The following is a 26,383-nucleotide window of genomic DNA, read 5'->3' as shown; positions in this document are numbered from 1 at the left end:
CAACCGGACGTAGGTCTGTAAACTGCTAGACCAAAGTGCGAGTCTAACTATTTCCGTCATAACTCTCAAAATACTTGGAGTTTTTCATCTCTGTTTCTTCCGTTTTAGACTACACTTCGACTCCTTCGAAATGGAAGAAATTTCAATGAATTCCGAGTTGAATTGAGGGAGTTATGGTCATTCAATCGGAGGTATGTCTGCAAACTGCTAGACCAAAGCGCGAATTTAACTATTTCCATCATAACTCTCAAAATACAAGTAGTTTTTCATCTCCCTTTCTTCCGTTTTAAACTACACTTCGACTCCTTCGAAATGCAACAAATTTCATTGAGTTACATGTTCAATTGAGTGAGTTGTGGTCATTAAATCGGAGGTAGGTCTGTAAACTGCTAGGCGAAAGCGCGAGTCTAACTATTTCTATCATAACTCTTAAAATACTTGGAGTTTTTCATTTCCGTTTCTTTCGTTTTCAGCTACTCTTCGACATCTTCCAAATGGCATGAATTTGAATAAATTTCGAGTCGAATTGAGTGACTTATGGTCAATGAATCGGAAGTAGGTCTGTAAACTCCTAGACCAAAGCGCGAGTCTAACTATTTCCATCATAACTCTTAAGATACTTGGAATTTTTCATCTCTGTTTCTTTCGTTTTCAACTACACTTCGACATCTTCAAAATGGCATGAATTTGAATCAATTCCGAGTTAAATTGGGTAAGTTATGGTCAATCAATTGCAGGTTGGTCTGTAAACTGCTACACCAAAGTGCGAGTCTAACAATTTCCACCATAAATCTCAAAATACTTGGCTTTTTTTATCTCCGTTTCTTCTGTTTTAAACTACACTTCGACTCCTTCGAAATGGAACAAAGTTCAATGAATTCCGAGTTGAATTTAGTGACTTATGGTCATTCAATCGGAGGTAGGTCTGTAAACTGCTAGGCGAAAATGCGAGTCTAACTATTTCCATCATAACTCTCAAAATACTTGGAGTTTTCATCTCAGTTTCTTCCGCTTTCAGCTACACTTTCGACTCCTGCGTAATGGAACAAATTTCAATGAATTCCGAGTTGGATTGAGTGAGTTATGGTCATTCAATCGGAGGTAGGTCAGTAAACTGCTCGGCGAAAGCGCAAGTCTAACTATTTCCATCGTAACTCTTAAAATACTTGGAGTTTTTCATCTCCGTTTCTTATGTTTTCAACTACACTTCGACATCTTCGAAACGGCATGAATTTGACTAAATTCCGAGTTGAATTGACTGAGTTATGGTCAATCAATCGGAGGTAGGTCTGTAAACTGCTACCCTAGAGTGCGAGTCTAACAATTTCCATCATAACTCCCGAAATACTTGGCTTTTTTAACCACCGTTTCTTTCGTTTTAAACTACACTTCTACTCATTCGAAATGGAAAAAATTTCAATTAATTCCGGGTTGAATTGAGTGAGTTATGGTCATTCAATCGGAGGTAGGTCTGTAAACTGCTAGGCGAAAGGGCGAGTCTAACTATTTCCATCATAACTCTTAAAATACTTGGAGTTTTTCATCTCCCTTTCTTATGTTTTCAACTACAGTTCGACATCTTCGAAATGGCATGAATTTGACTCAATTCCGAATTGAATTGACTGAGTTATGGTCAATCAACCGGACGTAGGTCTGTAAACTGCTAGACCAAAGTGCGAGTCTAACTATTTCCGTCATAACTCTCAAAATACTTGGAGTTTTTCATCTCTGTTTCTTCCGTTTTAGACTACACTTCGACTCCTTCGAAATGGAAGAAATTTCAATGAATTCCGAGTTGAATTGAGTGAGTTATGGTCATTCAATCGGAGGTATGTCTGCAAACTGCTAGACCAAAGCGCGAATCTAACTATTTCCATCATAACTCTCAAAATACAAGTAGTTTTTCATCTCCGTTTCTTCCGTTTTAAACTACACTTCGACTCCTTCGAAATGCAACAAATTTCATTGAGTTACATGTTCAATTGAGTGAGTTGTGGTCATTAAATCGGAGGTAGGTCTGTAAACTGCTAGGCGAAAGCGCGAGTCTAACTATTTCTATCATAACTCTTAAAATACTTGGAGTTTTTCATCTCCGTTTCTTTCGTTTTCAGCTACTCTTCGACATCTTCCAAATGGCATGAATTTGAATAAATTTCGAGTCGAATTGAGTGACTTATGGTCAATGAATCGGAAGTAGGTCTGTAAACTGCTAGACCAAAGCGCGAGTCTAACTATTTCCATCATAACTCTTAAGATACTTGGAATTTTTCATCTCTGTTTCTTTCGTTTTCAACTATACTTCGACATCTTCAAAATGGCATGAATTTGAATCAATTCCGAGTTAAATTGGGTAAGTTATGGTCAATCAATTGCAGGTTGGTCTGTAAACTGCTACACCAAAGTGCGAGTCTAACAATTTCCACCATAAATCTCAAAATACTTGGCTTTTTTTATCTCCGTTTCTTCTGTTTTAAACTACACTTCGACTCCTTCGAAATGGAACAAATTTCAATGAAATCCGGGTTGAATTGAGTGAGTTATGGTCATTCAATCGGAGGTAGGTCTGTAAACTGCTAGGCGAAAGCGAGAGTCTAACTATTTCCATCATAACTCTTAAAAGACTTGGAGTTTTTCATCTCCGTTTCTTCCGTTTTCAACTACACTTCGACATCTTCGAAATTGCATGAATTTGAATCAATTTCGAGTTGAATTGAGTGAGTTATAGTCAATCAATCGGAGGTAAGTCTGTAAACTGCTACACCAAAGTGTGAGTCTAACAATTTCCACCATAAATCTCAAAATACTTGGCTTTTTTTATCTCCGTTTCTTCTGTTTTAAACTACACTTCGACTCCTTCGAAATGGAACAAAGTTCAATGAATTCCGAGTTGAATTTAGTGACTTATGGTCATTCAATCGGAGGTAGGTCTGTAAACTGCTAGGCGAAAATGCGAGTCTAACTATTTCCATCATAACTCTCAAAATACTTGGAGTTTTCATCTCAGTTTCTTCCGCTTTCAGCTACACTTTCGACTCCTGCGTAATGGAACAAATTTCAATGAATTCCGAGTTGGATTGAGTGAGTTATGGTCATTCAATCGGAGGTAGGTCAGTAAACTGCTCGGCGAAAGCGCAAGTCTAACTATTTCCATCGTAACTCTTAAAATACTTGGAGTTTTTCATCTCCGTTTCTTATGTTTTCAACTACACTTCGACATCTTCGAAACGACATGAATTTGACTAAATTCCGAGTTGAATTGACTGAGTTATGGTCAATCAATCGGAGGTAGGTCTGTAAACTGCTACCCTAGAGTGCGAGTCTAACAATTTCCATCATAACTCCCGAAATACTTGGCTTTTTTAACCACCGTTTCTTTCGTTTTAAACTACACTTCTACTCATTCCAAATGGAAAAAATTTCAATTAATTCCGGGTTGAATTGAGTGAGTTATGGTCATTCAATCGGAGGTAGGTCTGTAAACTGCTAGGCGAAAGGGCGAGTCTAACTATTTCCATCATAACTCTTAAAATACTTGGAGTTTTTCATCTCCCTTTCTTATGTTTTCAACTACAGTTCGACATCTTCGAAATGGCATGAATTTGACTCAATTCCGAATTGAATTGACTGAGTTATGGTCAATCAACCGGACGTAGGTCTGTAAACTGCTAGACCAAAGTGCGAGTCTAACTATTTCCGTCATAACTCTCAAAATACTTGGAGTTTTTCATCTCTGTTTCTTCCGTTTTAGACTACACTTCGACTCCTTCGAAATGGAAGAAATTTCAATGAATTCCGAGTTGAATTGAGTGAGTTATGGTCATTCAATCGGAGGTATGTCTGCAAACTGCTAGACCAAAGCACGAATCTAACTATTTCCATCATAACTCTCAAAATACAAGTAGTTTTTCATCTCCGTTTCTTCCGTTTTAAACTACACTTCGACTCCTTCGAAATGCAACAAATTTCATTGAGTTACATGTTCAATTGAGTGAGTTGTGGTCATTAAATCGGAGGTAGGTCTGTAAACTGCTAGGTGAAAGCGCGAGTCTAACTATTTCTATCATAACTCTTAAAATACTTGGAGTTTTTCATCTCCGTTTCTTTCGTTTTCAGCTACTCTTCGACATCTTCCAAATGGCATGAATTTGAATAAATTTCGAGTCGAATTGAGTGACTTATGGTCAATGAATCGGAAGTAGGTCTGTAAACTGCTAGACCAAAGCGCGAGTCTAACTATTTCCATCATAACTCTTAAGATACTTGGAATTTTTCATCTCTGTTTCTTTCGTTTTCAACTATACTTCGACATCTTCAAAATGGCATGAATTTGAATCAATTCCGAGTTAAATTGGGTAAGTTATGGTCAATCAATTGCAGGTTGGTCTGTAAACTGCTACACCAAAGTGCGAGTCTAACAATTTCCACCATAAATCTCAAAATACTTGGCTTTTTTTATCTCCGTTTCTTCTGTTTTAAACTACACTTCGACTCCTTCGAAATGGAACAAAGTTCAATGAATTCCGAGTTGAATTTAGTGACTTATGGTCATTCAATCGGAGGTAGGTCTGTAAACTGCTAGGCGAAAATGCGAGTCTAACTATTTCCATCATAACTCTCAAAATACTTGGAGTTTTCATCTCAGTTTCTTCCGCTTTCAGCTACACTTTCGACTCCTGCGTAATGGAACAAATTTCAATGAATTCCGAGTTGGATTGAGTGAGTTATGGTCATTCAATCGGAGGTAGGTCAGTAAACTGCTCGGCGAAAGCGCAAGTCTAACTATTTCCATCGTAACTCTTAAAATACTTGGAGTTTTTCATCTCCGTTTCTTATGTTTTCAACTACACTTCGACATCTTCGAAACGGCATGAATTTGACTAAATTCCGAGTTGAATTGACTGAGTTATGGTCAATCAATCGGAGGTAGGTCTGTAAACTGCTACCCTAGAGTGCGAGTCTAACAATTTCCATCATAACTCCCGAAATACTTGGCTTTTTTAACCACCGTTTCTTTCGTTTTAAACTACACTTCTACTCATTCGAAATGGAAAAAATTTCAATTAATTCCGGGTTGAATTGAGTGAGTTATGGTCATTCAATCGGAGGTAGGTCTGTAAACTGCTAGGCGAAAGGGCGAGTCTAACTATTTCCATCATAACTCTTAAAATACTTGGAGTTTTTCATCTCCCTTTCTTATGTTTTCAACTACAGTTCGACATCTTCGAAATGGCATGAATTTGACTCAATTCCGAATTGAATTGACTGAGTTATGGTCAATCAACCGGACGTAAGTCTGTAAACTGCTAGACCAAAGTGCGAGTCTAACTATTTCCGTCATAACTCTCAAAATACTTGGAGTTTTTCATCTCTGTTTCTTCCGTTTTAGACTACACTTCGACTCCTTCGAAATGGAAGAAATTTCAATGAATTCCGAGTTGAATTGAGTTAGTTATGGTCATTCAATCGGAGGTATGTCTGCAAACTGCTAGACCAAAGCGCGAATCTAACTATTTCCATCATAACTCTCAAAATACAAGTAGTTTTTCATCTCCGTTTCTTCCGTTTTAAACTACACTTCGACTCCTTCGAAATGCAACAAATTTCATTGAGTTACATGTTCAATTGAGTGAGTTGTGGTCATTAAATCGGAGGTAGGTCTGTAAACTGCTAGGCGAAAGCGCGAGTCTAACTATTTCTATCATAACTCTTAAAATACTTGGAGTTTTTCATCTCCGTTTCTTTCGTTTTCAGCTACTCTTCGACATCTTCCAAATGGCATGAATTTGAATAAATTTCGAGTCGAATTGAGTGACTTATGGTCAATGAATCGGAAGTAGGTCTGTAAACTGCTAGACCAAAGCGCGAGTCTAACTATTTCCATCATAACTCTTAAGATACTTGGAATTTTTCATCTCTGTTTCTTTCGTTTTCAACTATACTTCGACATCTTCAAAATGGCATGAATTTGAATCAATTCCGAGTTAAATTGGGTAAGTTATGGTCAATCAATTGCAGGTTGGTCTGTAAACTGCTACACCAAAGTGCGAGTCTAACAATTTCCACCATAAATCTCAAAATACTTGGCTTTTTTTATCTCCGTTTCTTCTGTTTTAAACTACACTTCGACTCCTTCGAAATGGAACAAAGTTCAATGAATTCCGAGTTGAATTTAGTGACTTATGGTCATTCAATCGGAGGTAGGTCTGTAAACTGCTAGGCGAAAATGCGAGTCTAACTATTTCCATCATAACTCTCAAAATACTTGGAGTTTTCATCTCAGTTTCTTCCGCTTTCAGCTACACTTTCGACTCCTGCGTAATGGAACAAATTTCAATGAATTCCGAGTTGGATTGAGTGAGTTATGGTCATTCAATCGGAGGTAGGTCAGTAAACTGCTCGGCGAAAGCGCAAGTCTAACTATTTCCATCGTAACTCTTAAAATACTTGGAGTTTTTCATCTCCGTTTCTTATGTTTTCAACTACACTTCGACATCTTCGAAACGGCATGAATTTGACTAAATTCCGAGTTGAATTGACTGAGTTATGGTCAATCAATCGGAGGTAGGTCTGTAAACTGCTACCCTAGAGTGCGAGTCTAACAATTTCCATCATAACTCCCGAAATACTTGGCTTTTTTAACCACCGTTTCTTTCGTTTTAAACTACACTTCTACTCATTCGAAATGGAAAAAATTTCAATTAATTCCGGGTTGAATTGAGTGAGTTATGGTCATTCAATCGGAGGTAGGTCTGTAAACTGCTAGGCGAAAGGGCGAGTCTAACTATTTCCATCATAACTCTTAAAATACTTGGAGTTTTTCATCTCCCTTTCTTATGTTTTCAACTACAGTTCGACATCTTCGAAATGGCATGAATTTGACTCAATTCCGAATTGAATTGACTGAGTTATGGTCAATCAACCGGACGTAGGTCTGTAAACTGCTAGACCAAAGTGCGAGTCTAACTATTTCCGTCATAACTCTCAAAATACTTGGAGTTTTTCATCTCTGTTTCTTCCGTTTTAGACTACACTTCGACTCCTTCGAAATGGAAGAAATTTCAATGAATTCCGAGTTGAATTGAGTGAGTTATGGTCATTCAATCGGAGGTATGTCTGCAAACTGCTAGACCAAAGCGCGAATCTAACTATTTCCATCATAACTCTCAAAATACAAGTAGTTTTTCATCTCCGTTTCTTCCGTTTTAAACTACACTTCGACTCCTTCGAAATGCAACAAATTTCATTGAGTTACATGTTCAATTGAGTGAGTTGTGGTCATTAAATCGGAGGTAGGTCTGTAAACTGCTAGGCGAAAGCGCGAGTCTAACTATTTCTATCATAACTCTTAAAATACTTGGAGTTTTTCATCTCCGTTTCTTTCGTTTTCAGCTACTCTTCGACATCTTCCAAATGGCATGAATTTGAATAAATTTCGAGTCGAATTGAGTGACTTATGGTCAATGAATCGGAAGTAGGTCTGTAAACTGCTAGACCAAAGCGCGAGTCTAACTATTTCCATCATAACTCTTAAGATACTTGGAATTTTTCATCTCTGTTTCTTTCGTTTTCAACTATACTTCGACATCTTCAAAATGGCATGAATTTGAATCAATTCCGAGTTAAATTGGGTAAGTTATGGTCAATCAATTGCAGGTTGGTCTGTAAACTGCTACACCAAAGTGCGAGTCTAACAATTTCCACCATAAATCTCAAAATACTTGGCTTTTTTTATCTCCGTTTCTTCTGTTTTAAACTACACTTCGACTCCTTCGAAATGGAACAAAGTTCAATGAATTACGAGTTGAATTTAGTGACTTATGGTCATTCAATCGGAGGTAGGTCTGTAAACTGCTAGGCGAAAATGCGAGTCTAACTATTTCCATCATAACTCTCAAAATACTTGGAGTTTTCATCTCAGTTTCTTCCGCTTTCAGCTACACTTTCGACTCCTGCGTAATGGAACAAATTTCAATGAATTCCGAGTTGGATTGAGTGAGTTATGGTCATTCAATCGGAGGTAGGTCAGTAAACTGCTCGGCGAAAGCGCAAGTCTAACTATTTCCATCGTAACTCTTAAAATACTTGGAGTTTTTCATCTCCGTTTCTTATGTTTTCAACTACACTTCGACATCTTCGAAACGGCATGAATTTGACTAAATTCCGAGTTGAATTGACTGAGTTATGGTCAATCAATCGGAGGTAGGTCTGTAAACTGCTACCCTAGAGTGCGAGTCTAACTATTTCCATCATAACTCCCGAAATACTTGGCTTTTTTAACCACCGTTTCTTTCGTTTTAAACTACCTTTCTACTCATTCGAAATGGAAAAAATTTCAATTAATTCCGGGTTGAATTGAGTGAGTTATGGTCATTCAATCGGAGGTAGGTCTGTAAACTGCTAGGCGAAAGGGCGAGTCTAACTATTTCCATCATAACTCTTAAAATACTTGGAGTTTTTCATCTCCCTTTCTTATGTTTTCAACTACAGTTCGACATCTTCGAAATGGCATGAATTTGACTTAATTCCGAATTGAATTGACTGAGTTATGGTCAATCAACCGGACGTTGGTCTGTAAACTGCTAGACCAAAGTGCGAGTCTAACTATTTCCGTCATAACTCTCAAAATACTTGGAGTTTTTCATCTTTGTTTCTTCCGTTTTAGACTACACTTCGACTCCTTCGAAATGGAAGAAATTTCAATGAATTCCGAGTTGAATTGAGTGAGTTATGGTCATTCAATCGGAGGTATGTCTGCAAACTGCTAGACCAAAGCGCGAATCTAACTATTTCCATCATAACTCTCAAAATACAAGTAGTTTTTCATCTCCGTTTCTTCCGTTTTAAACTACACTTCGACTCCTTCGAAATGCAACAAATTTCATTGAGTTACATGTTCAATTGAGTGAGTTGTGGTCATTAAATCGGAGGTAGGTCTGTAAACTGCTAGGCGAAAGCGCGAGTCTAACTATTTCTATCATAACTCTTAAAATACTTGGAGTTTTTCATCTCCGTTTCTTTCGTTTTCAGCTACTCTTTGACATCTTCCAAATGGCATGAATTTGAATAAATTTCGAGTCGAATTGAGTGACTTATGGTCAATGAATCGGAAGTAGGTCTGTAAACTGCTAGACCAAAGCGCGAGTCTAACTATTTCCATCATAACTCTTAAGATACTTGGAATTTTTCATCTCTGTTTCTTTCGTTTTCAACTATACTTCGACATCTTCAAAATGGCATGAATTTGAATCAATTCCGAGTTAAATTGAGTAAGTTATGGTCAATCAATTGCAAGTTGGTCTGTAAACTGCTACACCAAAGTGCGAGTCTAACAATTTCCACCATAAATCTCAAAATACTTGGCTTTTTTTATCTCTGTTTCTTCTGTTTTAAACTACACTTCGACTCCTTCGAAATGGAACAAAGTTCAATGAATTCCGAGTTGAATTTAGTGACTTATGGTCATTCAATCGGAGGTAGGTCTGTAAACTGCTAGGCGAAAATGCGAGTCTAACTATTTCCATCATAACTCTCAAAATACTTGGAGTTTTCATCTCAGTTTCTTCCGCTTTCAGCTACACTTTCGACTCCTGCGTAATGGAACAAATTTCAATGAATTCCGAGTTGGATTGAGTGAGTTATGGTCATTCAATCGGAGGTAGGTCAGTAAACTGCTCGGCGAAAGCGCAAGTCTAACTATTTCCATCGTAACTCTTAAAATACTTGGAGTTTTTCATCTCCGTTTCTTATGTTTTCAACTACACTTCGACATCTTCGAAACGGCATGAATTTGACTAAATTCCGAGTTGAATTGACTGAGTTATGGTCAATCAATCGGAGGTAGGTCTGTAAACTGCTACCCTAGAGTGCGAGTCTAACTATTTCCATCATAACTCCCGAAATACTTGGCTTTTTTAACCACCGTTTCTTTCGTTTTAAACTACCTTTCTACTCATTCGAAATGGAAAAAATTTCAATTAATTCCGGGTTGAATTGAGTGAGTTATGGTCATTCAATCGGAGGTAGGTCTGTAAACTGCTAGGCGAAAGGGCGAGTCTAACTATTTCCATCATAACTCTTAAAATACTTGGAGTTTTTCATCTCCCTTTCTTATGTTTTCAACTACAGTTCGACATCTTCGAAATGGCATGAATTTGACTTAATTCCGAATTGAATTGACTGAGTTATGGTCAATCAACCGGACGTTGGTCTGTAAACTGCTAGACCAAAGTGCGAGTCTAACTATTTCCGTCATAACTCTCAAAATACTTGGAGTTTTTCATCTCTGTTTCTTCCGTTTTAGACTACACTTCGACTCCTTCGAAATGGAAGAAATTTCAATGAATTCCGAGTTGAATTGAGTGAGTTATGGTCATTCAATCGGAGGTATGTCTGCAAACTGCTAGACCAAAGCGCGAATCTAACTATTTCCATCATAACTCTCAAAATACAAGTAGTTTTTCATCTCCGTTTCTTCCGTTTTAAACTACACTTCGACTCCTTCGAAATGCAACAAATTTCATTGAGTTACATGTTCAATTGAGTGAGTTGTGGTCATTAAATCGGAGGTAGGTCTGTAAACTGCTAGGCGAAAGCGCGAGTCTAACTATTTCTATCATAACTCTTAAAATACTTGGAGTTTTTCATCTCCGTTTCTTTCGTTTTCAGCTACTCTTTGACATCTTCCAAATGGCATGAATTTGAATAAATTTCGAGTCGAATTGAGTGACTTATGGTCAATGAATCGGAAGTAGGTCTGTAAACTGCTAGACCAAAGCGCGAGTCTAACTATTTCCATCATAACTCTTAAGATACTTGGAATTTTTCATCTCTGTTTCTTTCGTTTTCAACTATACTTCGACATCTTCAAAATGGCATGAATTTGAATCAATTCCGAGTTAAATTGAGTAAGTTATGGTCAATCAATTGCAGGTTGGTCTGTAAACTGCTACACCAAAGTGCGAGTCTAACAATTTCCACCATAAATCTCAAAATACTTGGCTTTTTTATCTCTGTTTCTTCTGTTTTAAACTACACTTCGACTCCTTCGAAATGGAACAAAGTTCAATGAATTCCGAGTTGAATTTAGTGACTTATGGTCATTCAATCGGAGGTAGGTCTGTAAACTGCTAGGCGAAAATGCGAGTCTAACTATTTCCATCATAACTCTCAAAATACTTGGAGTTTTCATCTCCGTTTCTTCCGTTTTCAGCTACACTTTCGACTCCTGCGTAATGGAACAAATTTCAATGAATTCCGAGTTGGATTGAGTGAGTTATGGTCATTCAATCGGAGGTAGGTCAGTAAACTGCTCGGCGAAAGCGCAAGTCTAACTATTTCCATCGTAACTCTTAAAATACTTGGAGTCTTTCATCTCCGTTTCTTATGTTTTCAACTACACTTCCACATCTTCGAAACGGCATGAATTTGACTAAATTCCGAGTTGAATTGACTGAGTTATGGTCAATCAATCGGAGGTAGGTCTGTAAACTGCTACCCTAGAGTGCGAGTCTAACTATTTCCATCATAACTCCCGAAATACTTGGCTTTTTTAACCACCGTTTCTTTCGTTTTAAACTACACTTCTACTCATTCGAAATGGAAAAAATTTCAATTAATTCCGGGTTGAATTGAGTGAGTTATGGTCATTCAATCGGAGGTAGGTCTGTAAACTGCTAGGCGAAAGGGCGAGTCTAACTATTTCCATCATAACTCTTAAAATACTTGGAGTTTTTCATCTCCCTTTCTTATGTTTTCAACTACAGTTCGACATCTTCGAAATGGCATGAATTTGACTCAATTCCGAATTGAATTGACTGAGTTATGGTCAATCAACCGGACGTAGGTCTGTAAACTGCTAGACCAAAGTGCGAGTCTAACTATTTCCGTCATAACTCTCAAAATACTTGGAGTTTTTCATCTCTGTTTCTTCCGTTTTAGACTACACTTCGACTCCTTCGAAATGGAAGAAATTTCAATGAATTCCGAGTTGAATTGAGTGAGTTATGGTCATTCAATCGGAGGTATGTCTGCAAACTGCTAGACCAAAGCGCGAATCTAACTATTTCCATCATAACTCTCAAAATACAAGTAGTTTTTCATCTCCGTTTCTTCCGTTTTAAACTACACTTCGACTCCTTCGAAATGCAACAAATTTCATTGAGTTACATGTTCAATTGAGTGTGTTGTGGTCATTAAATCGGAGGTAGGTCTGTAAACTGCTAGGCGAAAGCGCGAGTCTAACTATTTCTATCATAACTCTTAAAATACTTGGAGTTTTTCATCTCCGTTTCTTTCGTTTTCAGCTACTCTTCGACATCTTCCAAATGGCATGAATTTGAATAAATTTCGAGTCGAATTGAGTGACTTATGGTCAATGAATCGGAAGTAGGTCTGTAAACTGCTAGACCAAAGCGCGAGTCTAACTATTTCCATCATAACTCTTAAGATACTTGAAATTTTTCATCTCTGTTTCTTTCGTTTTCAACTATACTTCGACATCTTCAAAATGGCATGAATTTGAATCAATTCCGAGTTAAATTGAGTAAGTTATGGTCAATCAATTGCAGGTTGGTCTGTAAACTGCTACACCAAAGTGCGAGTCTAACAATTTCCACCATAAATCTCAAAATACTTGGCTTTTTTTATCTCCGTTTCTTCTGTTTTAAACTACACTTCGACTCCTTCGAAATGGAACAAAGTTCAATGAATTCCGAGTTGAATTTAGTGACTTATGGTCATTCAATCGGAGGTAGGTCTGTAAACTGCTAGGCGAAAATGCGAGTCTAACTATTTCCATCATAACTCTCAAAATACTTGGAGTTTTCATCTCCGTTTCTTCCGTCTTCAGCTACACTTTCGACTCCTGCGTAATGGAACAAATTTCAATGAATTCCTGGTTGGATTGAGTGAGTTATGGTCATTCAATCGGAGGTAGGTCAGTAAACTGCTCGGCGAAAGCGCAAGTCTAACTATTTCCATCGTAACTCTTAAAATACTTGGAGTTTTTCATCTCCGTTTCTTATGTTTTCAACTACACTTCGACATCTTCGAAACGGCATGAATTTGACTAAATTCCGAGTTGAATTGACTGAGTTATGGTCAATCAATCGGAGGTAGGTCTGTAAACTGCTACCCTAGAGTGCGAGTCTAACTATTTCCATCATAACTCCCGAAATACTTGGCTTTTTTAACAACCGTTTCTTTCGTTTTGAACTACACTTCTACTCATTCGAAATGGAAAAAATTTCAATTAATTCCGGGTTGAATTGAGTGAGTTATGGTCATTCAATCGGAGGTAGGTCTGTAAACTGCTAGGCGAAAGGGCGAGTCTAACTATTTCCATCATAACTCTTAAAATACTTGGAGTTTTTCATCTCCCTTTCTTATGTTTTCAACTACAGTTCGACATCTTCGAAATGGCATGAATTTGACTCAATTCCGAATTGAATTGACTGAGTTATGGTCAATCAACCGGACGTAGGTCTGTAAACTGCTAGACCAAAGTGCGAGTCTAACTATTTCCGTCATAACTCTCAAAATACTTGGAGTTTTTCATCTCTGTTTCTTCCGTTTTAGACTACACTTCGACTCCTTCGAAATGGAAGAAATTTCAATGAATTCCGAGTTGAATTGAGTGAGTTATGGTCATTCAATCGGAGGTATGTCTGCAAACTGCTAGACCAAAGCGCGAATCTAACTATTTCCATCATAACTCTCAAAATACAAGTAGTTTTTCATCTTCGTTTCTTCCGTTTTAAACTACACTTCGACTCCTTCGAAATGCAACAAATTTCATTGAGTTACATGTTCAATTGAGTGAGTTGTGGTCATTAAATCGGAGGTAGGTCTGTAAACTGCTAGGCGAAAGCGCGAGTCTAACTATTTCTATCATAACTCTTAAAATACTTGGAGTTTTTCATCTCCGTTTTTTTCGTTTTCAGCTACTCTTCGACATCTTCCAAATGGCATGAATTTGAATAAATTTCGAGTCGAATTGAGTGACTTATGGTCAATGAATCGGAAGTAGGTCTGTAAACTGCTAGACCAAAGCGCGAGTCTAACTATTTCCATCATAACTCTTAAGATACTTGGAATTTTTCATCTCTGTTTCTTTCGTTTTCAACTATACTTCGACATCTTCAAAATGGCATGAATTTGAATCAATTCCGAGTTAAATTGAGTAAGTTATGGTCAATCAATTGCAAGTTGGTCTGTAAACTGCTACACCAAAGTGCGAGTCTAACAATTTCCACCATAAATCTCAAAATACTTGGCTTTTTTTATCTCTGTTTCTTCTGTTTTAAACTACACTTCGACTCCTTCGAAATGGAACAAAGTTCAATGAATTCCGAGTTGAATTTAGTGACTTATGGTCATTCAATCGGAGGTAGGTCTGTAAACTGCTAGGCGAAAATGCGAGTCTAACTATTTCCATCATAACTCTCAAAATACTTGGAGTTTTCATCTCAGTTTCTTCCGCTTTCAGCTACACTTTCGACTCCTGCGTAATGGAACAAATTTCAATGAATTCCGAGTTGGATTGAGTGAGTTATGGTCATTCAATCGGAGGTAGGTCAGTAAACTGCTCGGCGAAAGCGCAAGTCTAACTATTTCCATCGTAACTCTTAAAATACTTGGAGTTTTTCATCTCCGTTTCTTATGTTTTCAACTACACTTCGACATCTTCGAAACGGCATGAATTTGACTAAATTCCGAGTTGAATTGACTGAGTTATGGTCAATCAATCGGAGGTAGGTCTGTAAACTGCTACCCTAGAGTGCGAGTCTAACTATTTCCATCATAACTCCCGAAATACTTGGCTTTTTTAACCACCGTTTCTTTCGTTTTAAACTACCTTTCTACTCATTCGAAATGGAAAAAATTTCAATTAATTCCGGGTTGAATTGAGTGAGTTATGGTCATTCAATCGGAGGTAGGTCTGTAAACTGCTAGGCGAAAGGGCGAGTCTAACTATTTCCATCATAACTCTTAAAATACTTGGAGTTTTTCATCTCCCTTTCTTATGTTTTCAACTACAGTTCGACATCTTCGAAATGGCATGAATTTGACTTAATTCCGAATTGAATTGACTGAGTTATGGTCAATCAACCGGACGTTGGTCTGTAAACTGCTAGACCAAAGTGCGAGTCTAACTATTTCCGTCATAACTCTCAAAATACTTGGAGTTTTTCATCTCTGTTTCTTCCGTTTTAGACTACACTTCGACTCCTTCGAAATGGAAGAAATTTCAATGAATTCCGAGTTGAATTGAGTGAGTTATGGTCATTCAATCGGAGGTATGTCTGCAAACTGCTAGACCAAAGCGCGAATCTAACTATTTCCATCATAACTCTCAAAATACAAGTAGTTTTTCATCTTCGTTTCTTCCGTTTTAAACTACACTTCGACTCCTTCGAAATGCAACAAATTTCATTGAGTTACATGTTCAATTGAGTGAGTTGTGGTCATTAAATCGGAGGTAGGTCTGTAAACTGCTAGGCGAAAGCGCGAGTCTAACTATTTCTATCATAACTCTTAAAATACTTGGAGTTTTTCATCTCCGTTTCTTTCGTTTTCAGCTACTCTTCGACATCTTCCAAATGGCATGAATTTGAATAAATTTCGAGTCGAATTGAGTGACTTATGGTCAATGAATCGGAAGTAGGTCTGTAAACTGCTAGACCAAAGCGCGAGTCTAACTATTTCCATCATAACTCTTAAGATACTTGGAATTTTTCATCTCTGTTTCTTTCGTTTTCAACTATACTTCGACATCTTCAAAATGGCATGAATTTGAATCAATTCCGAGTTAAATTGAGTAAGTTATGGTCAATCAATTGCAAGTTGGTCTGTAAACTGCTACACCAAAGTGCGAGTCTAACAATTTCCACCATAAATCTCAAAATACTTGGCTTTTTTTATCTCTGTTTCTTCTGTTTTAAACTACACTTCGACTCCTTCGAAATGGAACAAAGTTCAATGAATTCCGAGTTGAATTTAGTGACTTATGGTCATTCAATCGGAGGTAGGTCTGTAAACTGCTAGGCGAAAATGCGAGTCTAACTATTTCCATCATAACTCTCAAAATACTTGGAGTTTTCATCTCAGTTTCTTCCGCTTTCAGCTACACTTTCGACTCCTGCGTAATGGAACAAATTTCAATGAATTCCGAGTTGGATTGAGTGAGTTATGGTCATTCAATCGGAGGTAGGTCAGTAAACTGCTCGGCGAAAGCGCAAGTCTAACTATTTCCATCGTAACTCTTAAAATACTTGGAGTTTTTCATCTCCGTTTCTTATGTTTTCAACTACACTTCGACATCTTCGAAACGGCATGAATTTGACTAAATTCCGAGTTGAATTGACTGAGTTATGGTCAATCAATCGGAGGTAGGTTTGTAAACTGCTACCCTAGAGTGCGAGTCTAACTATTTCCATCATAACTCCCGAAATACTTGGCTTTTTTAACCACCGTTTCTTTCGTTTTAAACTACCTTTCTACTCATTCGAAATGGAAAAAATTTCAATTAATTCCGGGTTGAATTGAGTGAGTTATGGTCATTCAATCGGAGGTAGGTCTGTAAACTGCTAGGCGAAAGGGCGAGTCTAACTATTTCCATCATAACTCTTAAAATACTTGGAGTTTTTCATCTCCCTTTCTTATGTTTTCAACTACAGTTCGACATCTTCGAAATGGCATGAATTTGACTTAATTCCGAATTGAATTGACTGAGTTATGGTCAATCAACCGGACGTTGGTCTGTAAACTGCTAGACCAAAGTGCGAGTCTAACTATTTCCGTCATAACTCTCAAAATACTTGGAGTTTTTCATCTCTGTTTCTTCCGTTTTAGACTACACTTCGACTCCTTCGAAATGGAAGAAATTTCAATGAATTCCGAGTTGAATTGAGTGAGTTATGGTCATTCAATCGGAGGTATGTCTGCAAACTGCTAGACCAAAGCGCGAATCTAACTATTTCCATCATAACTCTCAAAATACAAGTAGTTTTTCATCTCCGTTTCTTCCGTTTTAAACTACACTTCGACTCCTTCGAAATGCAACAAATTTCATTGAGTTACATGTTCAATTGAGTGAGTTGTGGTCATTAAATCGGAGGTAGGTCTGTAAACTGCTAGGCGAAAGCGCGAGTCTAACTATTTCTATCATAACTCTTAAAATACTTGGAGTTTTTCATCTCCGTTTCTTTCGTTTTCAGCTACTCTTTGACATCTTCCAAATGGCATGAATTTGAATAAATTTCGAGTCGAATTGAGTGACTTATGGTCAATGAATCGGAAGTAGGTCTGTAAACTGCTAGACCAAAGCGCGAGTCTAACTATTTCCATCATAACTCTTAAGATACTTGGAATTTTTCATCTCTGTTTCTTTCGTTTTCAACTATACTTCGACATCTTCAAAATGGCATGAATTTGAATCAATTCCGAGTTAAATTGAGTAAGTTATGGTCAATCAATTGCAGGTTGGTCTGTAAACTGCTACACCAAAGTGCGAGTCTAACAATTTCCACCATAAATCTCAAAATACTTGGCTTTTTTATCTCTGTTTCTTCTGTTTTAAACTACACTTCGACTCCTTCGAAATGGAACAAAGTTCAATGAATTCCGAGTTGAATTTAGTGACTTATGGTCATTCAATCGGAGGTAGGTCTGTAAACTGCTAGGCGAAAATGCGAGTCTAACTATTTCCATCATAACTCTCAAAATACTTGGAGTTTTCATCTCCGTTTCTTCCGTTTTCAGCTACACTTTCGACTCCTGCGTAATGGAACAAATTTCAATGAATTCCGAGTTGGATTGAGTGAGTTATGGTCATTCAATCGGAGGTAGGTCAGTAAACTGCTCGGCGAAAGCGCAAGTCTAACTATTTCCATCGTAACTCTTAAAATACTTGGAGTTTTTCATCTCCGTTTCTTATGTTTTCAACTACACTTCCACATCTTCGAAACGGCATGAATTTGACTAAATTCCGAGTTGAATTGACTGAGTTATGGTCAATCAATCGGAGGTAGGTCTGTAAACTGCTACCCTAGAGTGCGAGTCTAACTATTTCCATCATAACTCCCGAAATACTTGGCTTTTTTAACCACCGTTTCTTTCGTTTTAAACTACACTTCTACTCATTCGAAATGGAAAAAATTTCAATTAATTCCGGGTTGAATTGAGTGAGTTATGGTCATTCAATCGGAGGTAGGTCTGTAAACTGCTAGGCGAAAGGGCGAGTCTAACTATTTCCATCATAACTCTTAAAATACTTGGAGTTTTTCATCTCCCTTTCTTATGTTTTCAACTACAGTTCGACATCTTCGAAATGGCATGAATTTGACTCAATTCCGAATTGAATTGACTGAGTTATGGTCAATCAACCGGACGTAGGTCTGTAAACTGCTAGACCAAAGTGCGAGTCTAACTATTTCCGTCATAACTCTCAAAATACTTGGAGTTTTTCATCTCTGTTTCTTCCGTTTTAGACTACACTTCGACTCCTTCGAAATGGAAGAAATTTCAATGAATTCCGAGTTGAATTGAGTGAGTTATGGTCATTCAATCGGAGGTATGTCTGCAAACTGCTAGACCAAAGCGCGAATCTAACTATTTCCATCATAACTCTCAAAATACAAGTAGTTTTTCATCTCTGTTTCTTCCGTTTTAAACTACACTTCGACTCCTTCGAAATGCAACAAATTTCATTGAGTTACATGTTCAATTGAGTGAGTTGTGGTCATTAAATCGGAGGTAGGTCTGTAAACTGCTAGGCGAAAGCGCGAGTCTAACTATTTCTATCATAACTCTTAAAATACTTGGAGTTTTTCATCTCCGTTTCTTTCGTTTTCAGCTACTCTTCGACATCTTCCAAATGGCATGAATTTGAATAAATTTCGAGTCGAATTGAGTGACTTATGGTCAATGAATCGGAAGTAGGTCTGTAAACTGCTAGACCAAAGCGCGAGTCTAACAATTTCCACCATAAATCTCAAAATACTTGGCTTTTTTTATCTCCGTTTCTTCTGTTTTAAACTACACTTCGACTCCTTCGAAATGGAACAAAGTTCAATGAATTCCGAGTTGAATTTAGTGACTTATGGTCATTCAATCGGAGGTAGGTCTGTAAACTGCTAGGCGAAAATGCGAGTCTAACTATTTCCATCATAACTCTCAAAATACTTGGAGTTTTCATCTCAGTTTCTTCCGCTTTCAGCTACTCTTTCGACTCCTGCGTAATGGAACAAATTTCAATGAATTCCGAGTTGGATTGAGTGAGTTATGGTCATTCAATCGGAGGTAGGTCAGTAAACTGCTCGGCGAAAGCGCAAGTCTAACTATTTCCATCGTAACTCTTAAAATACTTGGAGTTTTTCATCTCCGTTTCTTATGTTTTCAACTACACTTCGACATCTTCGAAACGGCATGAATTTGACTAAATTCCGAGTTGAATTGACTGAGTTATGGTCAATCAATCGGAGGTAGGTCTGTAAACTGCTACCCTAGAGTGCGAGTCTAACTATTTCCATCATAACTCCCGAAATACTTGGCTTTTTTAACCACCGTTTCTTTCGTTTTAAACTACCTTTCTACTCATTCGAAATGGAAAAAATTTCAATTAATTCCGGGTTGAATTGAGTGAGTTATGGTCATTCAATCGGAGGTAGGTCTGTAAACTGCTAGGCGAAAGGGCGAGTCTAACTATTTCCATCATAACTCTTAAAATACTTGGAGTTTTTCATCTCCCTTTCTTATGTTTTCAACTACAGTTCGACATCTTCGAAATGGCATGAATTTGACTTAATTCCGAATTGAATTGACTGAGTTATGGTCAATCAACCGGACGTTGGTCTGTAAACTGCTAGACCAAAGTGCGAGTCTAACTATTTCCGTCATAACTCTCAAAATACTTGGAGTTTTTCATCTCTGTTTCTTCCGTTTTAGACTACACTTCGACTCCTTCGAAATGGAAGAAATTTCAATGAATTCCGAGTTGAATTGAGTGAGTTATGGTCATTCAATCGGAGGTATGTCTGCAAACTGCTAGACCAAAGCGCGAATCTAACTATTTCCATCATAACTCTCAAAATACAAGTAGTTTTTCATCTCCGTTTCTTCCGTTTTAAACTACACTTCGACTCCTTCGAAATGCAACAAATTTCATTGAGTTACATGTTCAATTGAGTGAGTTGTGGTCATTAAATCGGAGGTAGGTCTGTAAACTGCTAGGCGAAAGCGCGAGTCTAACTATTTCTATCATAACTCTTAAAATACTTGGAGTTTTTCATCTCCGTTTCTTTCGTTTTCAGCTACTCTTTGACATCTTCCAAATGGCATGAATTTGAATAAATTTCGAGTCGAATTGAGTGACTTATGGTCAATGAATCGGAAGTAGGTCTGTAAACTGCTAGACCAAAGCGCGAGTCTAACTATTTCCATCATAACTCTTAAGATACTTGGAATTTTTCATCTCTGTTTCTTTCGTTTTCAACTATACTTCGACATCTTCAAAATGGCATGAATTTGAATCAATTCCGAGTTAAATTGAGTAAGTTATGGTCAATCAATTGCAGGTTGGTCTGTAAACTGCTACACCAAAGTGCGAGTCTAACAATTTCCACCATAAATCTCAAAATACTTGGCTTTTTTATCTCTGTTTCTTCTGTTTTAAACTACACTTCGACTCCTTCGAAATGGAACAAAGTTCAATGAATTCCGAGTTGAATTTAGTGACTTATGGTCATTCAATCGGAGGTAGGTCTGTAAACTGCTAGGCGAAAATGCGAGTCTAACTATTTCCATCATAACTCTCAAAATACTTGGAGTTTTCATCTCCGTTTCTTCCGTTTTCAGCTACACTTTCGACTCCTGCGTAATGGAACAAATTTCAATGAATTCCGAGTTGGATTGAGTGAGTTATGGTCATTCAATCGGAGGTAGGTCAGTAAACTGCTCGGCGAAAGCGCAAGTCTAACTATTTCCATCGTAACTCTTAAAATACTTGGAGTTTTTCATCTCCGTTTCTTATGTTTTCAACTACACTTCCACATCTTCGAAACGGCATGAATTTGACTAAATTCCGAGTTGAATTGACTGAGTTATGGTCAATCAATCGGAGGTAGGTCTGTAAACTGCTACCCTAGAGTGCGAGTCTAACTATTTCCATCATAACTCCCGAAATACTTGGCTTTTTTAACCACCGTTTCTTTCGTTTTAAACTACACTTCTACTCATTCGAAATGGAAAAAATTTCAATTAATTCCGGGTTGAATTGAGTGAGTTATGGTCATTCAATCGGAGGTAGGTCTGTAAACTGCTAGGCGAAAGGGCGAGTCTAACTATTTCCATCATAACTCTTAAAATACTTGGAGTTTTTCATCTCCCTTTCTTATGTTTTCAACTACAGTTCGACATCTTCGAAATGGCATGAATTTGACTCAATTCCGAATTGAATTGACTGAGTTATGGTCAATCAACCGGACGTAGGTCTGTAAACTGCTAGACCAAAGTGCGAGTCTAACTATTTCCGTCATAACTCTCAAAATACTTGGAGTTTTTCATCTCTGTTTCTTCCGTTTTAGACTACACTTCGACTCCTTCGAAATGGAAGAAATTTCAATGAATTCCGAGTTGAATTGAGTGAGTTATGGTCATTCAATCGGAGGTATGTCTGCAAACTGCTAGACCAAAGCGCGAATCTAACTATTTCCATCATAACTCTCAAAATACAAGTAGTTTTTCATCTCCGTTTCTTCCGTTTTAAACTACACTTCGACTCCTTCGAAATGCAACAAATTTCATTGAGTTACATGTTCAATTGAGTGTGTTGTGGTCATTAAATCGGAGGTAGGTCTGTAAACTGCTAGGCGAAAGCGCGAGTCTAACTATTTCTATCATAACTCTTAAAATACTTGGAGTTTTTCATCTCCGTTTCTTTCGTTTTCAGCTACTCTTCGACATCTTCCAAATGGCATGAATTTGAATAAATTTCGAGTCGAATTGAGTGACTTATGGTCAATGAATCGGAAGTAGGTCTGTAAACTGCTAGACCAAAGCGCGAGTCTAACTATTTCCATCATAACTCTTAAGATACTTGGAATTTTTCATCTCTGTTTCTTTCGTTTTCAACTATACTTCGACATCTTCAAAATGGCATGAATTTGAATCAATTCCGAGTTAAATTGAGTAAGTTATGGTCAATCAATTGCAGGTTGGTCTGTAAACTGCTACACCAAAGTGCGAGTCTAACAATTTCCACCATAAATCTCAAAATACTTGGCTTTTTTTATCTCCGTTTCTTCTGTTTTAAACTACACTTCGACTCCTTCGAAATGGAACAAAGTTCAATGAATTCCGAGTTGAATTTAGTGACTTATGGTCATTCAATCGGAGGTAGGTCTGTAAACTGCTAGGCGAAAATGCGAGTCTAACTATTTCCATCATAACTCTCAAAATACTTGGAGTTTTCATCTCCGTTTCTTCCGTCTTCAGCTACACTTTCGACTCCTGCGTAATGGAACAAATTTCAATGAATTCCTGGTTGGATTGAGTGAGTTATGGTCATTCAATCGGAGGTAGGTCAGTAAACTGCTCGGCGAAAGCGCAAGTCTAACTATTTCCATCGTAACTCTTAAAATACTTGGAGTTTTTCATCTCCGTTTCTTATGTTTTCAACTACACTTCGACATCTTCGAAACGGCATGAATTTGACTAAATTCCGAGTTGAATTGACTGAGTTATGGTCAATCAATCGGAGGTAGGTCTGTAAACTGCTACCCTAGAGTGCGAGTCTAACTATTTCCATCATAACGCCCGAAATACTTGGCTTTTTTAACAACCGTTTCTTTCGTTTTGAACTACACTTCTACTCATTCGAAATGGAAAAAATTTCAATTAATTCCGGGTTGAATTGAGTGAGTTATGGTCATTCAATCGGAGGTAGGTCTGTAAACTGCTAGGCGAAAGGGCGAGTCTAACTATTTCCATCATAACTCTTAAAATACTTGGAGTTTTTCATCTCCCTTTCTTATGTTTTCAACTACAGTTCGACATCTTCGAAATGGCATGAATTTGACTCAATTCCGAATTGAATTGACTGAGTTATGGTCAATCAACCGGACGTAGGTCTGTAAACTGCTAGACCAAAGTGCGAGTCTAACTATTTCCGTCATAACTCTCAAAATACTTGGAGTTTTTCATCTCTGTTTCTTCCGTTTTAGACTACACTTCGACTCCTTCGAAATGGAAGAAATTTCAATGAATTCCGAGTTGAATTGAGTGAGTTATGGTCATTCAATCGGAGGTATGTCTGCAAACTGCTAGACCAAAGCGCGAATCTAACTATTTCCATCATAACTCTCAAAATACAAGTAGTTTTTCATCTTCGTTTCTTCCGTTTTAAACTACACTTCGACTCCTTCGAAATGCAACAAATTTCATTGAGTTACATGTTCAATTGAGTGAGTTGTGGTCATTAAATCGGAGGTAGGTCTGTAAACTGCTAGGCGAAAGCGCGAGTCTAACTATTTCTATCATAACTCTTAAAATACTTGGAGTTTTTCATCTCCGTTTTTTTCGTTTTCAGCTACTCTTCGACATCTTCCAAATGGCATGAATTTGAATAAATTTCGAGTCGAATTGAGTGACTTATGGTCAATGAATCGGAAGTAGGTCTGTAAACTGCTAGACCAAAGCGTGAGTCTAACTATTTCCATCATAACTCTTAAGATACTTGGAATTTTTCATCTCTGTTTCTTTCGTTTTCAACTATACTTCGACATCTTCAAAATGGCATGAATTTGAATCAATTCCGAGTTAAATTGAGTAAGTTATGGTCAATCAATTGCAAGTTGGTCTGTAAACTGCTACACCAAAGTGCGAGTCTAACAATTTCCACCATAAATCTCAAAATACTTGGCTTTTTTTATCTCTGTTTCTTCTGTTTTAAACTACACTTCGACTCCTTCGAAATGGAACAAAGTTCAATGAATTCCGAGTTGAATTTAGTGACTTATGGTCATTCAATCGGAGGTAGGTCTGTAAACTGCTAGGCGAAAATGCGAGTCTAACTATTTCCATCATAACTCTCAAAATACTTGGAGTTTTCATCTCAGTTTCTTCCGCTTTCAGCTACACTTTCGACTCCTGCGTAATAGAACAAATTTCAATGAATTCCGAGTTGGATTGAGTGAGTTATGGTCATTCAATCGGAGGTAGGTCAGTAAACTGCTCGGCGAAAGCGCAAGTCTAACTATTTCCATCGTAACTCTTAAAATACTTGGAGTTTTTCATCTCCGTTTCTTATGTTTTCAACTACACTTCGACATCTTCGAAACGGCATGAATTTGACTAAATTCCGAGTTGAATTGACTGAGTTATGGTCAATCAATCGGAGGTAGGTTTGTAAACTGCTACCCTAGAGTGCGAGTCTAACTATTTCCATCATAACTCCCGAAATACTTGGCTTTTTTAACCACCGTTTCTTTCGTTTTAAACTACCTTTCTACTCATTCGAAATGGAAAAAATTTCAATTAATTCCGGGTTGAATTGAGTGAGTTATGGTCATTCAATCGGAGGTAGGTCTGTAAACTGCTAGGCGAAAGGGCGAGTCTAACTATTTCCATCATAACTCTTAAAATACTTGGAGTTTTTCATCTCCCTTTCTTATGTTTTCAACTACAGTTCGACATCTTCGAAATGGCATGAATTTGACTCAATTCCGAATTGAATTGACTGAGTTATGGTCAATCAACCGGACGTAGGTCTGTAAACTGCTAGACCAAAGTGCGAGTCTAACTATTTCCGTCATAACTCTCAAAATACTTGGAGTTTTTCATCTCTGTTTCTTCCGTTTTAGACTACACTTCGACTCCTTCGAAATGGAAGAAATTTCAATGAATTCCGAGTTGAATTGAGTGAGTTATGGTCATTCAATCGGAGGTATGTCTGCAAACTGCTAGACCAAAGCGCGAATCTAACTATTTCCATCATAACTCTCAAAATACAAGTAGTTTTTCATCTCTGTTTCTTCCGTTTTAAACTACACTTCGACTCCTTCGAAATGCAACAAATTTCATTGAGTTACATGTTCAATTGAGTGAGTTGTGGTCATTAAATCGGAGGTAGGTCTGTAAACTGCTAGGCGAAAGCGCGAGTCTAACTATTTCTATCATAACTCTTAAAATACTTGGAGTTTTTCATCTCCGTTTCTTTCGTTTTCAGCTACTCTTCGACATCTTCCAAATGGCATGAATTTGAATAAATTTCGAGTCGAATTGAGTGACTTATGGTCAATGAATCGGAAGTAGGTCTGTAAACTGCTAGACCAAAGCGCGAGTCTAACTATTTCCATCATAACTCTTAAGATACTTGGAATTTTTCATCTCTGTTTCTTTCGTTTTCAACTACACTTCGACATCTTCAAAATGGCATAAATTTGAATCAATTCCGAGTTAAATTGAGTAAGTTATGGTCAATCAATTGCAGGTTGGTCTGTAAACTGCTACACCAAAGTGCGAGTCTAACAATTTCCACCATAAATCTCAAAATACTTGGCTTTTTTATCTCTGTTTCTTCTGTTTTAAACTACACTTCGACTCCTTCGAAATGGAACAAAGTTCAATGAATTCCGAGTTGAATTTAGTGACTTATGGTCATTCAATCGGAGGTAGGTCTGTAAACTGCTAGGCGAAAATGCGAGTCTAACTATTTCCATCATTACTCTCAAAATACTTGGAGTTTTCATCTCCGTTTCTTCCGTTTTCAGCTACACTTTCGACTCCTGCGTAATTGAACAAATTTCAATGAATTCCGAGTTGGATTGAGTGAGTTATGGTCATTCAATCGGAGGTAGGTCAGTAAACTGCTCGGCGAAAGCGCAAGTCTAACTATTTCCATCGTAACTCTTAAAATACTTGGAGTTTTTCATCTCCGTTTCTTATGTTTTCAACTACACTTCGACATCTTCGAAACGGCATGAATTTGACTAAATTCCGAGTTGAATTGACTGAGTTATGGTCAATCAATCGGAGGTAGGTCTGTAAACTGCTACCCTAGAGTGCGAGTCTAACTATTTCCATCATAACTCCCGAAATACTTGGCTTTTTTAACCACCGTTTCTTTCGTTTTAAACTACCTTTCTACTCATTCGAAATGGAAAAAATTTCAATTAATTCCGGGTTGAATTGAGTGAGTTATGGTCATTCAATCGGAGGTAGGTCTGTAAACTGCTAGGCGAAAGGGCGAGTCTAACTATTTCCATCATAACTCTTAAAATACTTGGAGTTTTTCATCTCCCTTTCTTATGTTTTCAACTACAGTTCGACATCTTCGAAATGGCATGAATTTGACTCAATTCCGAATTGAATTGACTGAGTTATGGTC

Source organism: Tasmannia lanceolata, unplaced genomic scaffold, assembly GCF_043159265.1.
Source record: "Tasmannia lanceolata isolate RefF3 unplaced genomic scaffold, GAP_Taslan_0.1 ptg000018l, whole genome shotgun sequence".
Classification (NCBI taxonomy): domain Eukaryota; kingdom Viridiplantae; phylum Streptophyta; class Magnoliopsida; order Canellales; family Winteraceae; genus Tasmannia; species Tasmannia lanceolata.
This window is presented reverse-complemented; position numbering follows the sequence as displayed.